Source organism: Passer domesticus, chromosome 3 (assembly GCF_036417665.1).
Source record: "Passer domesticus isolate bPasDom1 chromosome 3, bPasDom1.hap1, whole genome shotgun sequence".
NCBI lineage: Eukaryota > Metazoa > Chordata > Aves > Passeriformes > Passeridae > Passer > Passer domesticus.
The window spans coordinates 91543140-91563402 of record NC_087476.1 but is presented as its reverse complement, the minus strand read 5'-3'; the positions used below and the strand labels follow the sequence as shown (position 1 = coordinate 91563402).

Below are 20263 nucleotides of genomic sequence, written 5' to 3'. Positions count from 1 at the left end.
TGCAATGTATTAGCAGACTAAGGGAAGCCCCACTGTAACACCAAATCACAAAATAAAAACTGTCACTTCCATCCCTATTCCATAGATAAACTTGGGCACACTGGTGCATGTGGGGCTGGAAGCTGGGGAACAATGACAACATTACAGTATTTGTGTTTGACAGGCTGGTTTTGGCAGTGTACATGCACATATGGCAAGAAATAAGTGAATGGACCTATTTGTGAGAGCCAGAGGAAAATCTGCAGCAGGGAAATTGGTGTCTCAGACTGAGACTCAGGAGATCTCATGAAATGAGTGTGGATATCTCAAAACTTCCCTAAAAGTTTCCCAGGGAACCTGCAATGAGAAATAAAGACTCAAAATATTTTTATATCATTTTCTCATATTTTTTTTTGTATAAACATGACAAAAGACCTTTGGTTCAGAAAATGCACAAATGCTTGTGACAATAGACAGGAAAAAGATAAAAATGTCTGAAAGGATTTGGGACAGTACAGGCAAATAGGTAATATTTAAAATTTACTAATAAAAAGTAGGTGCTAGAAAGTATCATCTTCTCCTTTAAATTAAATATTCATTTTGGGGTCCCTAAAACAAAATATGATGAGGGATTGGGCACACTTTACAGATGAGCTCCAGGGGAACCTTTAGAATACACACCACTAGGCAGGAATAGAGATATCTGTGTGAGATGTTAGAAACTGCTTGAACAGGGACTCATGGAAGCCACATGGAGTTAAGCAAGGTGTATCTCATTTTTATAACACATATTCCCCATAAATGAGCTATGGAAATTCAGATGAACAGGGAGAGTTAAGAATGGCTTGAAATTATCATGCCAAAATATAGAGACAGGAAAACAGAAATGTGAGGAAATCTGCAGTTCCAAAAAAGAGGATTGCCATCTTTTCTTATCAAATGCAAACCTAAAGGCTTTCTAGATGTTTCTACAACACAAAATAACCCCGCTTCTCTACTTAGAAGAGCTTTATGAGGCAGAGGAGTATAATGTTAACAGCTTCATTTTCTGGTACCAATCTAATAAAAATGCCTCGCTTTAAAATATGTCCACCTTAAAGCCACAAATCAAGCAGTATAGTATATTTCTTACAAATATTTGTAATTACCATGAAGTAGTACAGGAGCCTTAAGAATGCAAAACAAAAAGAGGTCCTGAAGTAAAGCCTATTGACACTACCTCATACTTCACTGCTGCAGACACAAGGGTACAACACGCAGTAAAACTTCTTGCACGTGTCCAAGCTCAAGTCCTGATGCGCCTAAGAGAATAAACAAGGCCAGGAAAGTGATGTCTCAGAAATCAAACCTCTGGGTTAAAAGGCTTTCACAGTGCTCTCAAATCTATCTAGCAGGAGACAGTTTTCTTCCATTAAGGGTGTATTCAAAAAAAAACTTCTCTGGAGCTGCTCTAGCTGGGTCAAACACAGCCTACCCACTATTCTTTTTTTAATGACCTCCTGATCGTTATACAATCTTGACTAATTTCTGCAATTAGAGAGGCTCATTTTCAGAAACCAAGATGCTAATGTTCTTGAATTAGTTTTTATGGTTCGGGGCTTTTAATTTGAGATTTAAAAACCATCATAGCTCACAAAAAATCAAATAAACTGCAGCTAATGAAATTCACAGAAGTGGAGTGTTCACAGAACATTTCTCACTAGCTTTCCTGGATGATTTATTGACAGCTGGTTGTAAAAACAATTTTATTAAAGGTCATAATGTTTGGTTAGGAAAAAAAAGTTTAATTTATGGTGTAATTAGCCTTCCTGCAATCGGCATGATGCCAGACCCATCACTTACGAACTTTGCCTGAAATAAGCTTGGTGGTTTTAATTATATCTTTGAGAGTGTGTTCAAAAGCAAGACCACAGTGCCACGGTGTTACTTTCTTTCTATAGCCCCTTTATGGACATTACAATGGCCACAGGAACAGATTTACTTCCACCCATTGACAGTCACCCATGGTGGAGCACTACCCGAGGAGCACAGCAGAGCCCCCACTCCCTGGAGAAAGCCATTTGGCATCTTCTCTCTATCCAAGCCTGCTATAATAGTTTGAGATGTGCAAGAATTACCAGGCTTTCTAAGCAGTTACAGCTTTTTTAAATGCCCTTGAAATGTCCTCTTTGCCCTGCCTGTTGTATGGCAGAAAGCCACACAGGTTCCCTACCTGGAGGGAGTCACTGTTGCTCTTCTGGGAAGCAAGGACTTCCATCAAGAGATACCCACATGTTTTCTCATGGTTCTCCATTTTATCCCTCAGCTTCCAGACATGTTTTGCTGTTATTTATTTCTGATACACACCATTACATTTGTGGGGGAAGAAAAAGAAAGAAATCATACGAGATTAAGGGAGAGCGCCTGTTGTAGGTCTCCGGTAAATCCAGAGCCTGGTCCAGATGGGGTTAAACTGTTCAGCAGGAGCAGGGCCATGGATGATCACAAAGTACTCATACACAAAATGCCACTCAGGAATTATCAACCTGGCCATGAATTTTTATTTCCACTCCTTCCCCTTGGTGCAGCATTATTTTCATGAGGTTTCCAAGACCATGAAGTTCACTGGGGGAGGTTTAGATTGGATATTAGGGAAAAATGTCTTCACCAAAAGGGTTATCAAGCATTGGAACAGGCTGCCCAGGGAAGTGGGGGAGTCACCATCCCTGGAGGGATTTAAAAGACATGGAGATATGGCACTTAGAGACATGGTTAGTGGTGGACTTGGCAGTGCTGCGTTGATCTTAGAGGTCTTTTCCAACCTAAACAATTCAATAATCCTACATTGTTGAGCAGAGAGCTGCAAACCCTTCAGAGACTGCCACATCCCTCTTAATTTAGGGAGAGCTCCTGATTTGAACTTTGGACGAAGATTTAACTCCTGTATGTAGAGGCAAAGTCAGGACAGTCAGCACTGGCTTTCCTTTCACTAAATGCTGGAAGTGACAGTACAAATTTCCCGACTGAAGGAACATCCTGGGAGAAGCATACCTGTGGGAAGAAGTCCTGTGACAGTCGTTAGGAGAGCATTAAGAGGCCCACATCCCAAAGTGTCAAGTTAATCCTTCCATCCTCCAAGCTGTTTCACACACAGCTTCACAGGGTATGTTGTCAAAAAATGTTTTCATGAAACTTAAGACATGAAAATCTGCCTAACACAGTAGAAAAATTATAAATCTAATGCCTAAAAATCCAAGAGCCTTAGCTGTGTTTTATTAGAAAACACTGCACATCAGCCATCCTACCTGCTTTTGTCACCTATAGCCTTAGTAAAAATTGACCAATGCATCCAGCTATATTTCCATCAATATTAAGTGAGGCAAAACAGAAAAAGAGCCTGAAAAGACCCATAGTTTTTCTGCAGAAACTCTCCCAGGAGGAACTTCAATTATCTCCCAGTGGGAGTCTCAAAATGGGCAAGAAAGGAGCCATGTTAAGAAGAAAAATATCAGAAATGTTAAGACAAACCAAACATTAATTCCACTTCTTGACTAAAACACTGTTGAAAAGAAAAAAGGCTCACAGCTGTGGGGCACCTAAGATCTAACACAGAGCTGTCTGATCCAATTAACATTTCTCTCATTTGTGACTACATTTGAGTTCTCCACACAAAACATCTCAGAAAGCCTTATCCATCAAACCAACACAAACATTGAGGCATTGCCTGAAGTTAGTTAGCAGTGAGTATGCATCCATATTCGAGTTTCAAGGGAGAGCTTCATTGCTTGTGAACAGCCTGTGTCAGAGCTGCATGCATTTTGAAGCACACTTCCATGGCACTCAAGACTTTTGTTTTCAAGAAGCCAAAATCATACTGCCAGGTCCTGCTAGACCTGATACTAGAAGTTTTAGTGGCACTGCCTACTGCCTCCTTGAAGCCAATGTCTCAAGGAGGCACTAATGAGTGAGGTGACTCTCTCCTAGCTCCTGCGGTTACCATTAAGCACGTAAGGCTGTGTCTAGACATGGCTGAAGCCAAAGCAAAAGGTAAACACATCACTTTCTCTCTTTGTTAAGATTTCCTTGTGTTTTCTCCCAACTCACTCAAGAGCCATCACTCTTTCTCTGTTGCCCTATTTTCTAAGACACGTCATCACTTGCAAGACATGAGCAGGGCCAGGAAATGTGAAATTGTTCAAGAAAAGTACTTTCTCCCAGTGCCATAGAAAACAAGAGGCTCAGGTTGGGGGGAAGCAGTAAAACAGACAGCTGAGTAAGTGCTCGTTAAAATTCTGCTCTGCCCTTCCTTAGAAAGTCTATGATCACCAATTAATTCTCTTTACTTTGCTTTTACTAAAATAATGCAATATAGGTTTACAGAATCTCATGAGAACATGAGACTGCCCCTGTAATTTAATCTGAGAAAGACACATACTTCATCAAAAGAGCAGTTGGTTTCAATGATCTCCTAAGAGTCCCAAAGGGTTCTTTTTCTAATTTTTGAATACAATTATTAAATATTATTTGGCAGCATTGTGCTTTTCCTGGCTCAGCTTCATCAAAACAAATGCTTTATAATTAATTTTGTTTCAGTCCAGTTGAATGGTTTAGAGTTAATTCCAATATAATTAAATCCTTTCTTTGGAATCCTTCTTGCCCTAAGTCTCCCCCTTTTCCTTCTCAGACTTCTACTTTGCCCAGCACTACCCTCCACGCATAGGTCAGATATGATTTTTGTAGGGGCTCAGATTTTTCTTCTCCCACTGATATAAAAAAGACCTCTTACAGGTTGAAGCTTCTAGTGAGCTTAACTCTTTCTTGTATATTGCATCAGTTTTGATTTTGTAAAGCTAAAGGATAAGTGGCTTAAAAAATGTATTACAAAATTAAACAGAAGGAAATAAAAATATGCTGCAAATTAAATAAATATATACACCACACTAAATTTAATTAGGAATCAGCTAATCAAGGAAATTGTATTAATTAAGGTGTCTTCTAGGGAGCCTAAGGATATCTAAATTACACAAACTTCTCCCTAAATCAAATAACACCTCATGTCTGAGATTTCCAAATAAATAACCACCAGTTCTGGTAGAGGCAGTGAAAGTAAATGCCACATTACGTAGTCTAAATGCCATTTTAGTACATTTAGTCAGCAGCCTCAGGAACCTCACTGTGGAGCTGGGTGCAGAGACATCTGCCAGCCTGGCACCTCAGGGGCCCGTGCAGGACCACAGTGCCGGGAGTGAAGAAAGCCTTTTGCTGTGTGTGAATCCCTGAGAGCTACAGCTCCATGCTGGGCACTGTTGGGCTTTGCATGGTGTCTTAACCTTGCACATTTATTTAGTGTATTAACATTCATACGACCAGACTGCACATTTCAGATAAGGCCTATTGCAATTAAAGCAGGTAGTGGTAAACATTCATTAAAGCCCAAAACATAATGCTCAAATAGGTGGCGATGCGGTGAATTCAGGATTGGCAGATTTCCTTCAGCAAATAAGCTTCATTTCTGTACAAAGAATACCATTCTCTATCACATACTCAGGCTGATTCTGTTACCTTCTCTGTATCAACAGAGCTGGAGAAAACAAGCCTGAAAGTGCCCTGGCCATATGAAAACAGGATGGCTATTTTTAACTGCAAACTCTAACACACAGATAAATGTTATACTTGTTCCCAGCTTTAAAGAGTGACTTACTTTGACAAATTTATTGCTAATTGCACAAACAGTTTATTATGCAGGACCATAAGAAATCTTGGGGTCTAAAGGATGTGTACTAAGAAATTATTTAATCTGGCAAATACTGATGAATCAAGGCCTTATTTACCCAGAATTTGTTAAGTTCAGAGCTCTATGCTCTGCAGTAATTCTGTAGGTGACTACAAAAACGAATGGGGTTTAGGTCAAAATATTGAAACCTGGCTAGCTAATATTAGGCTAGTTACTCAGACACTCAGATTGCCAAGTAGACTGGCAAATTTTTATACTCAGTGAGTACTTCCAGCACAGAAACCAATGACTTTTGACTTCAGCATCCAGCCTGTTCACCCTCTTCATTGACTTGTAGCTGATTTTCTAGCCTACTTGCCCAGCCTGGCTTCTCCATCTATGCCAGCCTCACCCTGTTTGTCACAGGGAAAATCAGCCCGGTTTGTTCCTCCTCTCCTCCATTTTAATGTTCATTGCTCAGCCAGAGACAGTTTTCTAGCTTGACTGTTACCAGCTAACTTCTTTCTTCCATTCTTCCCAGTGTCTGAGGAATTGTCTGAATCCAGATCCCAGTTTGTGACTGACTGAGAAAATAGCTAACAGGTGCCCCATCTCCAAGCCTCATGCTCTGCAAGTCTGTTTCTTTTATAAGAAATGGGTGTTTCTACCTAAAATCCCATAATGGCAATATTCTACCACTGATTTAAGAAAAGGAAAGAAACAATTATTAAAACAATATTTCAAAATATGAACTGCAGACAGCTGTCTCCCACACTTACCAGGTTGAGTTACAATATAGTTCACTTTTAAAACAAGCCTACATTTCAGGGAACCACAGAGAGTCAACTGGCACATAAATCAGCTTTCTGTAAAATAGGGAACAGTGGTCATTGGAAAGGTGATATGCAATGTAAATACAAAAATATCCAAAAAGCACACTCTTTCTTAGACAGATTTGGGTAACTCCTATTAGTGACAAAGACTACAGTCCATATTGTTTTAAACTATTTACCTCAAGAGAGCTCGTAAGTAGCATGGAACGTGCTGGATGAGTATTGTACAACTGCTCTTTAAAGACAAAAGTCCACTGGTGCTTATGAATCAGCTGCATATTTCCTTTTGACTAAGCATGTGTCAGTCAAATCTGTTCCTTAAAAACTCTGAAGCTGAAGTGTTATTAAAAAAACAGTGACAATCAAACACTTAAAAGAAATCTTCTTTCCTTTAAAACACATATGCTAATAACGTCAAAATATTTTGCATGAACACTTATGTGTTCATATGCAAAGTATCACATGTCTTTTGTCTGATTTTTCTTCCTTCCCAAAATATGCAGTACCTGTTTTGCAAATAGTCCTTGAACACCTCGGGTCAAGCAGTACTATTGTAAGAGAGTTTAATTCTTCATGTTTATCAGTGGTACGTACCTCAGGGAAACAAACTCAGTGTGCTCTCTAGTGAACACCTGTGTTTTATTCCATTATCTTACTTGGTGTGATGCTGGGGTAGCGTTGGGGTGAAAGGCAGAAAAGAACCTGGCTCTCATCTGCATCCTGTGGCAGTCAGCAGCACTGACCTCCCTCAGATGAGAGGAGATCTTCTGCAATGACCACTGAAGTCAGCAGGGATATCATTGCAATATGCTCAGGGTCTCTTCCTGCCTTCTAATTTGTGCATGAGGTTTTTATTATTTATCTTTCCTCAAAAAGGTTAAACTAACTGTTGTTTGTTCATCACATCAAAGTTCTCAGTGACATATTAATATTTACAGAGCATTTTTGTTCTCAGTTTATAGTTGTCATTTAAAAAATTTTCTATTTGTTTTTCTGTTTGGCTCTTGGTTGTTAGGAGGACCATCTTGATTAGTCCAAAACTTCCAGTGGAACAAGAGAAGAAACACAGCTTTTTCCTTATCTTTTTCTTATTCCTACTCAATCTCTTTAAGAAATGTCTACAGTAAATTAACATTTGCCAAGTGTGAGAAGAGAAATAGAAATTAATCTTCAAGCCGGATTTTATCCCCAATGAACTTTGTGTGAAAGCCACATTAACAGAAGTTCCTTCCTGAATGTCTGCTTGCCAGATGGAAATTTATCTTTGAAATCTGTACAGTAGTATGACATTGCTGACATGTTATTTCTATGCAGTTTGTCTGTGCATCACTGTTCTCTCAGGAAGGAATAATCAATCCATTGTAAGCTCAAAATATAACTGCTTGTTAATATCCCCTGATGCTGCAAGAATCTTTAATCAAACCTAAACATAACTCATGCCGAAGTTTGCTTTTTTCTTCATTAATAAAGCAAATAAAAATATAACAAGCCATTAGGCTGATGGAGTTCACTGATAAGGACTATTATATTTATTTATTTGATTGAAGACACTATTTTAAAATACGCATTTAAAACAATTAATTGTTCTATTTAATCTTAATTAAATTTTACTACATTCATATTTGCATAGATTACTTTGTCATCATAAAATACTTCAAAATATACAAAATATATTCAAAAATACTTCAAAATAGTGTTTTAAAATAGGTGAAAGTTTCAGGAAGAACGTATTTTATTTTTCACTTTTACTCAAAACACCTGCTAGAATCAAACACAGATTCCTTGACAGATTCATTTTTTTCTTCATTTCCTTTTCTGATACTTAGAACTTAATGAGCTCACAAGAACTTTATCCTCTTGTGTATCAATGCACTAGTATGAGATCATCTGCCAGAGTTATTTCCCTCGTGGAATGCTCACATCACAAAAGCCAGCTGAGTCTCCTTGTTCTGGTGAATAAGCCCAGGTAAGAGCAAATTTCATTCTGTTCTGGCTTTGCCACCAAAAACTGCCATGAGAATCCTGTCCCATCAACTGGTGTACAGACAATGGAGCCGAGATTAAAGTTTTCCATTTACCTCTCTGCATGAACACTGGATAAAACTGCAAAATTCACCTCCTGCAAAAGGAGATGAGAGTCACTGGGCCAGGAATGAATCCCAGCTATTTCTTCATTTGGGCTAGCTGGATGTTTCCTGGTACTAAAGCAGTGGCTTCAAAGAAACCACCTATTACTCATAAAAATCAGCAGAGCATGAAATATCACCAACCTTCTTGTTAAACTCTGGAAAAATCCTGAAATAATTTCACTAAGACAGTAAACAGTATGAGGTAGCAACAGGGTTTTTGAGAGAGAAAAATGTGGTTTCCTCTTAGCTGGATCTCGCTGCTGACATAAAACTTTTCTGACATTCAGCTCTGCTCAAAAAGTACCAAAGACTATCCCTGCCTAAAACCTTTGTAATAATCTTCTGTGGTTCAAGTTTCTAGCTGAACTAACAGAGTTTTGTTTCATAGCCTTGTGTCGTAACCTTGATGTCTTTGCATGTATCTTCAGGTGGGACGAGAAGAGGTAAAAAGTCCCATATAAACAAATATAAATATTTCCCCAGGAAAGAAAATGAAAGAAAAAAAGGGGAAACAGGATTGATTAGTGTAGCTAGAATTTTGATTTCTGACTGTTTATTGTCCCAGTTGTGTCAGGAGCAAGTTTTTCCATGTTCATGCATGGGGACCTTCCCGAACTAAGAGTTGGATAAAAAACCTTGTGCTGACTCTACTCCTCTTGCTCTTATATTTCTGGGCACATCAGAACAGAGTGTCTGCCTCTCATCTTCTGTGCAGATGAGCAGAGAACAGGAGCACAAAAAAAAAAAAAAAAAAAAAAAAAGAGAATAAGCAAATGCTGCTCAAATCAAGCTGAGAGCATGACAATATAAACTGTGAACTCTACTGCCTTTGAGGAAGGATTTATGCCTGTGCCATGACTCCAACATACAACCTACCTGCTCTTAGATGTCTCAGGAGATCTACTGTCTCTCTTCCCAGCATAGCTCTTCCCCAATAAAGCCACACTCCCTGGCTGCCTTCTGTCAGGATGTGTTGCTGAATTTTTTTCATCCCTTCCCTCTTCTCTCCAAACTAAGCTGCTCCACAGGACAAATTGTAGGGACATACATGGGCTGAGTCACATTTGAGATGTGCCACTGCAGCAAAAGGAGACATAAAAGGGGAAATAACATTCTGCATTTCAAGAATATGAGAGTAATGCCAATCTTTTCCCAAACATTTTTCCTCTAGCATTGTTCTGCACTAGAAAAAATACCACAACCTGGCAGAAAGACAACTTCCTTGTGAAAGTCAAAATAGAGAGACTTGTAATAGAGCACGGGTTAGAAAAACACAGGACCATTATTGTACTTTCTTGATGCACAAATCAATGCATTCAAGTTTTATACAAACTATAAAAATCTGCATGAGTTTCTCATCATATCCATTAACAAGTAAACCTTAGGAAAAGCATTTTCCCATTTACCCATCAGCACTCCTTATTATGCCAATCACAGGCTCTTTGTTTAAAGGGCACAGTGGGCATCTTCCCAAGGTTTTATGTTTACTCCTCTGCTGCCCTCCAGATTAATGAGACCTGAGCCCCTGCTCCTGCCGCTCTCAGACCTCTCCTTCATATTTTGCTGACAACCAAACCTGCCCTTCCTCCTTTCCATTTGATGTAGAATTTATATCAGCCACATGGGAAAAGGAGGAGCAGCTTCAACCGCTGACTTTCATCTCCATGTGAAAGGCAAGGCAACGTATGGGGCAACAAGGAGCATTGAAGTCCTCAGCATAAATGTTGTTGCTCATTACAAGCTCCCTCTCTAGGGATTAAAAAAAATCTTCAAAGGGGAATTGCTCCAGTCTCACACACGCCAGCGTTCCTTCTCACACACACGCGCCTTTCACATCTCATACATGTGGTTTCCACGCAGGAAACAATTACTGTAATTAATAGACCCAAATAACCCCACTGTTCATTTAAAAATGCACTTTAAATTGACAGTGGCACAAAAAAAAAGCGGCTGGGTGCTTAGGTCTCATTATCCATGTGGACTAAAAACCTGGTTGTGTATATAGACTGTCAGCTCTATATTTTTCCAGACCTATCACATCAAGTTCAACTCCAATACAAACCAAAATATGCTCAAGGTTTGAATGTTCTCCAGGAGGCACTCAGACATCATTGTTTCTCCCTACAACTCCTAGGAGCTATTTCGTCTAGACTGAAATAAATGTGACTCCCATGGGCAAAGGGGGTCTTTTTCCATCAAGAGGCAGAGGTTAATATTTGCTGGGGACCATAACATCTCTCAGATAGTAGATTAAATTAGGGATTCTTGTTTATCCAGTAGGGAACATTTCCCTTTGCTTAAAGTTATTGTTACTCAAAAAGAAAAAAAAAAGGCAGGAGCATATATTGTAACTTTTACCACAAAACCATGATTTTTTTCTTTCAGTACCTTCAGTAAGAAATATAACATATTGTGATTTTGCCAGTGAATTGATAACTATTACTTTTATCAGTTTGAACTGCTTTTTCCTCCTGCTGCTCGACTGCAGAAGCTGCTGCATCCCTCAGACTGGCAAGATCCATGACAAAACCCAGTAGAACCCTTTGCTCGTGACTGTGAGATCAGGAGTCTCTAAAGCAGTGGTACACACATCCAAGGATGGGATGGGATGGGATGGGATGGGATGGGATGGGATGGGATGGGATGGGATGGGATGGGATGGGATGGGATGGGATGGGATGGGATGGGATGGGGTGGGATGGGGTGGGATGGGGTGGGATGGGGTGGGATGGGATGCCAGCAGGAGGGAATAGGTTCATGAAGGAGTAACCCACAGCTCCGAGCTGTGGCTGTGGAAGCAGTGGGGCTGCCAGTGGGAGCAAAGGCTCCGCAGGGCCACTCCCCCTGAGCAGCACCCTCTGCCTACAGAGACTCCAGCACTCAGCTCCTCCGTGCCTGGGGGAGAAAAAAGGAGCAAAATTTGGCCCTGTACCCATGGAGCTGAAAGCTCCCCCCCGAGCACAGAGCTCCTCACAGAGGGTCTGCTTTGCTGTGACCCTGAGATACGGCGACACTTGAGTAGATGGAGTAGCACAGCAATCAATTTTTTTCACTTCTTGTTTCTTTTCTTTAGCAGTGCTGAGAAAACCCAGGCCATATCAGCTGGTGCAACAGCTCAATGTGTTGTTCAGTTCACATATCTCGCATGAATCATCCATTTAATTTTGAACTCTTACTTTAGCTTTTCAAAATAAAGAGTTTGGGGTGGGTTTTTTTTAAGGCCCATGGGAAGAATATGTTAGATTTGACTTCTGGTATTTGTCTTTCATATGTTTCAGTGAAATTAGTTAGATCTGGAAAATGTTGCCCTTTACCTGGTAATTCAGGAAACCAAAGAAACTAATACATTTATCAAATGAACAGAAATGGCCCTCTGGATTTCAACAAAGTTTCCTTTTGTTGTATATACTAAATTCCAGTATAATCAATTTTCTACACATCATAATGTTTTAGAACAAAGGTTGAAATGACAATGAAACTTGATTTTTATAGCTCTTTGCCTGCAGAAGAGAGAAAAGAAAGTAACATTTTATAGTGTCAATGTACACCGAAATAAATCCAGGAGCTCTTTTTGACAAGAAAGGCCACAGTAGTTCAATTCAGAGAGTTAAGGGACTTTTAGGCTGTTCTAGAGGGCTGTGATTGAACAACACATTAAAAATATATATTATGGAAAAAAAAGAACATAGGAAGGTGAAAAATTTTGGTTTAATTTGCATTGAAGTGAAATGACCTCATAATAGGGGTTGACAAAAGAATTAAAAATGTGCCTAATAATGCACATAAACTCCATCAGACCTTCCTAAATCTGCCTGTCGCTTATGAGCAGAGAAATGCTTTTTCTCTCTCATTCTCACTCATAATTTGGACACACATAGTGATATCTGCTGGCAAAACAGCTCACACACATTTGTCAAAACAGCAGATGGGGAACTAAAAGCCCTGGATGTATTTACTCATTAGGGGATCCTTTCAATCTGCCTCTTTGCTGTGGTTTCTGGGTTTCCTCGAGAAGTCTGGGTGCTCCCTGGAAGCTAAGCACTGTTGCTTTCTGCGGGAGCATGTATTATATATCCTGGTACAAGAGAACAGCAGCAGCATTGCCAACTCAGTGTTTTACTACAGGCTTAAGTGTTTGGTGTTTTCTTACATCTTCAGCTTCTGGAAGCAAGAACAGTTTTTTTGGTTTTGTCTTTATTGCTTTACAGGAATGTAATTTTTATCCCATGTGGTAATGAGGAAAAATTACCCAAACACACTTGAAGGCATCAGAAGCAAAACAAATAAAAGGGACTAATTATACAACATCTAGCTTTCCAAGAAAACAGTGCTGAATGGTTAGTCTCACATAGTCTTACTGAATGCCTTCTTAGCAGCTTTAGAGCCTTCCAACCAATTCCACCTGCATTTGATATAAAGGAAGGGCCAGCCACAGCTTCACATATTTATAACAGAGAGAGACATAGGGCTGCCAAGCCCTGTGGCTCAGGGAAGTACATGCTTTCACAGCTCATGACTCTATGGTGTGTGATCTCACAATGGCACATGACTTTGACAATTTTTCTGGAACATCAAACCTCCCAATCACAGAGCCACTACCATGGGACATGAGAAAGGTGGGTAAATGCACATACTGGCTGAGAGTAATGGTCCTGTACTCCAAGAAACCCTTGAGTAATGGATTCCATTCCACTGAACACATCAGGGGGTTGGCAAAAGAAGGCAAATGGGTTGCTCCACATTGCCCTGAGCTCCCCCTGGGAAGCACTGCACTCTTCCCCAACACCACGTAACACAGTGGGAGCCTCAAAAGTGAAGGGCATTGACTGCCACAGCATGTTTGTCCAAAGGTCTGCAGGTAGAGATGAGCTTCACAGTCACTTAGCAGCCGTGTAAAGCTGATATAAGGTACAGACCTATACAAGCCCAGGCTCCCTGTAGCTCTGTGAGCTTAGCAGGAGGAAATTCAAGGACCTCCACATATGGACAAGCCACTGTCATAAGCCTCTGATAAAGGAAAGAGGAGCTGGACGTAGGAGCTGGACTTCAGACCGTGAAGTTTCTTCTTCTGTTACAGAATTGTAGTGGAAGCAACAGCTGTTAACAATTCACTGAACTAAAATGAAGGAAAAAGTATTTACTTTGATATTTGTTTCTGAGCTGCTGATATTTCAATGATAAAGCTGCCATATATGAAGATGTGTGGATGTGAACAACCACAATGCCTCTGTAGATTCACCTATTGGAAAAAAAGCAGTATCATTTTGCTCACAGAAACTTGGATGCAAATTTCATTTTATTGCTAATTCCTGGCAGAGAACTACAAATTCTTATTTTACTGTCTTTTCTATGTGATGCATCATTACCCACACAACTCTTCTGGTTGTGGTGTGCACTGTCAAATCCACAGGGCAAATCCAGGAACCCTACAGACTAAAAACTTTTATGCTTTTGCCTTAGAGTTCCCAAGTTTTCAAGAGACACCAATAAACAAATTTTTAGGAATTTTCAGGAGAATACTTTCACATACCACAACATTTACCTATAAACAGCTTCAAAAGAAACTTCCACCTTGCTAGGTCACATATACCTTCTCTACCTCTCCCTTCCCTTTGCAGAAAAGAGGGGAAGGAGGACTCCCTAACTCCCAAGTCAGAATACACAGAAAGAATAATATTTAATCAGACCCTTGTAAAAACTTTCAGACTGAAAGAAAGAACTGCAGTGAGAAAAGTCAGTATAAAACTATGGAAAGCTCATGCAGTAACAGATGATTCAGCCCACCTTCAGGGATTACTGTTACCATGCTACCAGGTTTCTTTGATCTGAAACCACACTTTGACCTTAGGATGTATTTGCTGAGCACTCACGAATAACCTAGGCCAGTGACTTCCAAAAGGTGGTTCAGGACTTGCCAAAAAAGAGATTTTTTAGGAAAAAAATAAAAAGACAGTGAACTCAGGAAACCTCAGACTGGAAGAGAAAATGGTTGCAGGGAAAGGTCACCTGCTCTGAATTTAGCATCTGGATAAAAAGGCTGCTAAACAACAAGACTCAAGGAAGAAAGTCAAGTTCAGAAAAAGGAGGCACAAAAGATTTAAGGCAAAAAGCTGAACAGCATAGATAATGCACACTCTACAAAGATAAACAGTTCCAGTGTCTGTATATGGCTGCCCCTTTCAAATGAGTGTTGGGTATGAAAGGAAACAGGAGGCAGAGAATGGGAAGAGAACGGATGCTGACTCCAAGCCCTAAGGAAATACATTCAGGGCAGAAGAGAGTCAAGTGTGAGAGATGAACCTTTCTCCATTTACTCAGGCAACACTATTATTAACATCCCAAACACTTGTCTGAGGAGTAAACTCCTGACCACTCTCATGTCCTCAGAAAGGGAGCTCTGGCTCAGCCTGAACAGTTCCTGTGTGCTGTGGGGAAGGGATTTAAAAGAAGGAGGCCTCTGGGGGAAATGGCTGCCGCAGGCAGAGGCTCAAATACACTATCATAACATCTGCCTGTATGGAGGATTGTATCAGACAGCAGGATTCATTCCCCATCTATTTACTTCCCATATAAACACTTCCAGTGGCATTTTTCACAGATCTGCTCTCTCTCTCGTGAAGTTGTGCCAGGAGAGCTGGCAGAACTTCATGCAGCAACAAATGAGCACCACAGTAGCAGTTCTGTGTTCCATGTACAATAGACCAATGACAAGTCTCACCAGCACTGCATCTCTGACATTGAGCTGCAAAAAAAAAGTTTCAGCAGAAGATTGAAGGCTGGGCAATCAAAAGCTATGGAATAATACTCATTCACAATATTGGCAAAACTTTTTCCCTAAAATATGGGACTAATAAAAGTGTTTCTTAGAGGATATATGTGTCTGTAAAGTCAAAGAGAGGAAGGAAGAGATTACAACACTTCAATATGTGTCAGATCTTCAGTAAAAGTCTCTCCAGCAGTATGGTGGTATCATAAAAAAATAGCTGCTTTTAGGTGTTTCCATCCACAGGGCAATGGATTATGGAAACACAAGTAGAGTCCTAGACCAACCACACAATTAGCCCCTGTCTGAAAACAGATGTGTGCTGGTAAATACCTGAGACTACTTCTAGCATCCTACATCATTTTATGGAGATGACCTAATTGTTCCACAAAAGTGTGAAACTATTTCCAACCTAAATTTAGCTATTTTCAGTCTCATACCTGGGATTGCTGTTAAAGTGACCTCTTTTCAGACTTTCCATCATGGAAAACCTTCTCATTATAGATGGGGACAGATACCTTTGCCACTGCATTTTATGCCAGGTTGAAACAAAGCTGCATATATTATCTGATTAAGCCTTATAAAAATGTGCAAAATCTGCACAATGGAGCTTTTGTGCATAGATGGAGTCAAGGAAATGGATGCTCTTTGGGACCTCTTGAACTTTATGTTCTCTGCATGAATGGCAGAAAACATGAGTTCTGATGATTAGCCATTTTCTTCTGGGAGTTAATGATATTCAGTACTCAGCAGAATTTAATTCCTGCCACAATTTTTGTTTATGAATAGGTTATCAGCTCCTTTGGCATTCTATAGTTCCACAAAAGAGAGCAGAATGAACTAATTTTGTCAGCCTCTGCACCTACAGCTTTCTCTCAGAGCCCCTTTGTGTAGAACTGAAGGTCTGGTGCTTTGGCCTTTGAGTACCCCCTGTACAATAATTCTACAGCCCGTACTTCCCACACTCAAATGATGTGATCCCTGAGCTCTCTGGAGCAGGCTGAGTCCTGTCAGGGAGGCTAGTGGTCAACATGGCCAAAAAGTCTGTAAATTTTTCCATGGCATTCCTGTGAAAATTCCACCAGGAAAAAAAAAAAGGACCAAAAAAACCCACCAAAAAACCCACAAAACTGCAGAGGCAGAAAGAGTTGTGTGGTAACTGCAGTAAAAATGAACTCATACTCGTTCTCCCATCCAGCATTGCAGAGGCCAATCATGGTAATTCTTACACATCAGTACTCAGTTATAATCACATTATTTGCCTTGGCAAAACAGCTGGAAAAAAAAGAGGAATATCACTAGGGGAGAGTGGAGACTTAGATCATATTCCCATGTCATTTTTTTATGATTTCCATTAAAAGTATAAATCCTGCTAATAAATTGTTAAGACTTATAAAAACTATGCTAAGCAAAATCTTCAAGTTAGAGAAAGAGAACACAGAACCCTACCAGTAAAGATGGAACTTACATGTCTAAAAGTTTTAATGTTGCCATTTCTTTGCACTTTTGACCTTTTGATGTTGAAATAGTCATTATACCTCTTTATTCTGAAAGACATATAGATATAAATGCATATATATAAAAGTGTACACATGAAGATATATATGTGTATGTAAAGAATACTCCTAGATTGGATATTGGGAAAGATTCCTTCACTGACAGAGTTGTCAAGCACAGGAACTGGCTACCCAGGGAAGTGGTGCAGTCACCACCACTGGTGGATTCAAAACATGTATAGATGTGCCACCTGGGGACATGTTCAGTGATGGACTTAGCAGTCCTGGGTTGATGGGGGTCTTTCCCAACATAAATGTTTCTATGAATCCAGTGGAAGAGTATTTTGGTACTGGGTGTGAGAGGTCTGGGGAGCATTTTACTGGTCTGAAATTGGACAACTAGCTGTATGATAACACACCAATCCAAATGTTGCTTTTATATAGCAGAGATCCAAGGACTCATATTTCATTCCAAAGGCAAAAGAAATATAAGTTCAATCTCAGCAAAAATCCTGGGCAGCACCTACTCCCTCATGGGAGTTGTGAATCGTAGGTGATGTGAAACACAATGCTACAAGAGGAAATTTCAGTAATATTATTTTTATCATGCTTATCTCAATCCTAATGTGTTATTCTTTGTACTTGACACAGGAACGTGTGTGAAAAGAGACTGTCCAAGAAAAAAAGTTTTTAAATTTTTACTGACAAAGCACACAAAGAGTAAAAGGCTAGCCCAAAAAAAAATAAAGCAACTGCCTGGATGCAGAGGATAACTTCAAGTTCCCTCATGAGGAGTCCAGTGTTCTCTGCATTGAATCATTCAGCTGTCTACAGAAGCCAGCCTCTCTGTGGCTAAATCTTGTTAGTATTTCCATCCATCACTGCAGTGTTCTTTGATCAAGACAATAATAAAAGTCTTGGGGCATAGGAGAAAATGTTAGTTTTCTTGTAACAATCCTACTAGCATTAACTCATGTATCATAGCATGAATGAGACCTGCATGGTTTGGTCCAAAGCTCCCATATAATTCCTACATGCTCCTGCTCCAGATTCCTTAAACTCTTGTTTAAAATCCAATCCATACTGTTTACCTAAGGATTTTACAAACAGTATTCTCAGTATGAAAAGGTTAACAATCACTGAAAATTAGCGTAACTTCAAGAATCAACTTGTTTGGAGAGCCAACTACATCTACATTCTGCTAACAGTAAACACTAATTAACAATGTCTGCTAGCACTAACATAAATCACAACTGTCCCTTTTCCTCTCCTGGCACTGCACTGGAAAATATCAAACCAGCAGAAATACTTGGAATGTTTCTTACTTCTTTTATTTTTTTAAATTTTATTTTATTAATGATAAAATATTGGATGTCAACATGCAATGCTTTGTGCATTGCATCAGACAGCTCAAACACTAATTGTGATGAATGGAAGTGGAAGGGCCAAGGTTACAGGCATTTAAGAAGGCTCTGTAGATTGCAAATATTAGGATTGATTAAAGGTCAAATGCTTTATGGATTTATCAGTGTTGTATACATTTTCTCATGACATAGAATCACTTACACTACCTACAAAATGAAATAGAAAAGAGCTGCAAATCAGATAATTTTTAAGTCTTTAACTCACATACAGGCTTAGTCATTGAGAATAGTTAGGCACAGAAATGTTTTGATTAGTCAAGCAATAAACCAGACAACTCCCCACAACCCACCCTTTAATAATTCTAGCTTCCCCCAGGTTCATAGGTAACAGTCATTATCAATTAATGCTTAATATTTAGAAATACACACTCTGGGAAAAAATATATTCTTACAGTGTTGCTTAAAATCTCTATTTTTTTAAACCAACCACCCTTGGTCCAGAGAGGATCTTTAAGTTAATAGTTTACCCTTGTCCTGTCTTCCTTGTTTTCTGGGAAAACAGAGTTTGAGATGGGTATCTCTATATTGTCTTTGATGCAAAGAATTTTCTAGGATCCAGACAAGCAAATAAATTACTGTCTCCATTTGTATCACACCAGATTTGAACTGACCTTCCTGAAGGCTGTATTTCCACTGGCACAGAGCAGTAGAAGCTGGATGTGAACAATTTTCTGGTGCTTTTTTGTTTAAGAAACTGTGTGAGGTGTCTCTGCTGGTCTCACCAACACCAGGACTGAACCTTTAGCTCAAACCCTGCAACATACTTATATATAGTACCTACTTCAGGCAGGTGAAATCAGTTTGAGATCAGTGGCTTTATTCTGCTGCCTCAGAGACTGACGGAACTGCCCTGCAGAGCCCCTTTTGCTGCCCTTGGAGCTCTGCCCCACACGAGCCCACATGAGCGCCACATCCAGGGGCATCTCCGTGTCCTTCCAGTACAGCTGCTGCCACCCCCAGGAGCAAGTCCTGGCCTGGGATTTGCCATCCACACTACTTTTTGAACGTTACTGAAAGCAATGGAAGTAGCAACTTGGTGGGATCCCACCACAGTCTCGCATCTGCATTTTAGGAGAGTCTTTGCTCTGTGCATGTCTTTCACAGTCGACAAACAGCTGGGTAGGCTGAGCAAAGACAGAGGAAGGAGAGGGTTTCCTAAGCTTTTCTTTTGTAGGTTATTATTTGCTCCTGTTCTGAAAGATGCTCATAAAGATCATCTCCTCCCACAGTACTGACAGTCATATTCAGCAAAGAAACCCTCTAAGGTATGTGGGTTTTCCAAAAGATGATATAAATTGCGGCCTAAGTTACCACCTAAAGCTCAGAATGGAGAAACAGTCATCAGGTTAATCAAGGGATTCCAGAAGAAAGGCCCCTGTGGGGCAGGTTACTGATAGCTACATTGTGCTGTTCAACAACTGAGCAAATCTTGCTCTCACTTACCCTGAGGGGTGCGAAATCCAACCCCAAAGCTTTGCCTGCCCCCCCAACACTGAAAGGGCTGTTTGAAGAGGCAAGATCAATAGCAGTGAGAACAGGCAGAGTGTGTTGGGGGTGTCCTCAGACACCTCTAAGGGGAAAGAATTTTTGCATTTGAACAACTCCAGCATTTCTCCATTTTTCTTTCTGCAAAGAAGACTTACTGGTTTCCTGAGAGTGTGGACATGCATTTTCCAGTCCATAGCTTTTGTATGCTTGCTATAGAAACAAAGGTTTAGTTAATAGAAAAAAGGCAACCAAGCCTAAATTTTGGGCTCTACTAAATGCCAATTTGTTGCTAATTAAGTTCTTTTAAATTTGATATCAACCTCTAATGGGTGGGCATACAAAAACTCAGTTCTATTTCCTCAGCAAGGAAGCTTTAAAGAATAACACCCATTTGGCAGTGTAACATTTGATTAAAGCAGGCTCAGATATCCCAACTGTAAAGGTTAAGCACAGACATGT

The 20263-nt window shown here is 40.0% G+C and overlaps 2 long non-coding RNA genes across 3 annotated transcripts; one reads left to right on the top strand and one right to left on the bottom strand.

Annotated features, from left to right (window-relative positions):
• Positions 1-1150: 1150 nt before the first annotated feature.
• LOC135298187 (uncharacterized) lies at positions 1151-13127 on the bottom strand. 2 transcript variants are annotated; one of them, XR_010360186.1, is made up of 5 exons: positions 12982-13127; positions 9510-9710; positions 6451-6537; positions 2192-2284; positions 1151-1280 (listed from the first exon to the last, which is right to left on the bottom strand). It is a non-coding gene; the product is annotated as an uncharacterized LOC135298187 (long non-coding RNA). The 2 variants fall into 2 exon arrangements; XR_010360185.1 differs by lacking the exons at positions 1151-1280; positions 2192-2284; positions 6451-6537 and adding an exon at positions 9202-9340.
• Positions 13128-13182: 55 nt separating this feature from the next.
• LOC135298186 (uncharacterized) lies at positions 13183-13779 on the top strand. The gene is made up of 2 exons (XR_010360184.1): positions 13183-13249; positions 13484-13779. It is a non-coding gene; the product is annotated as an uncharacterized LOC135298186 (long non-coding RNA).
• Positions 13780-20263: the final 6484 nt, after the last annotated feature.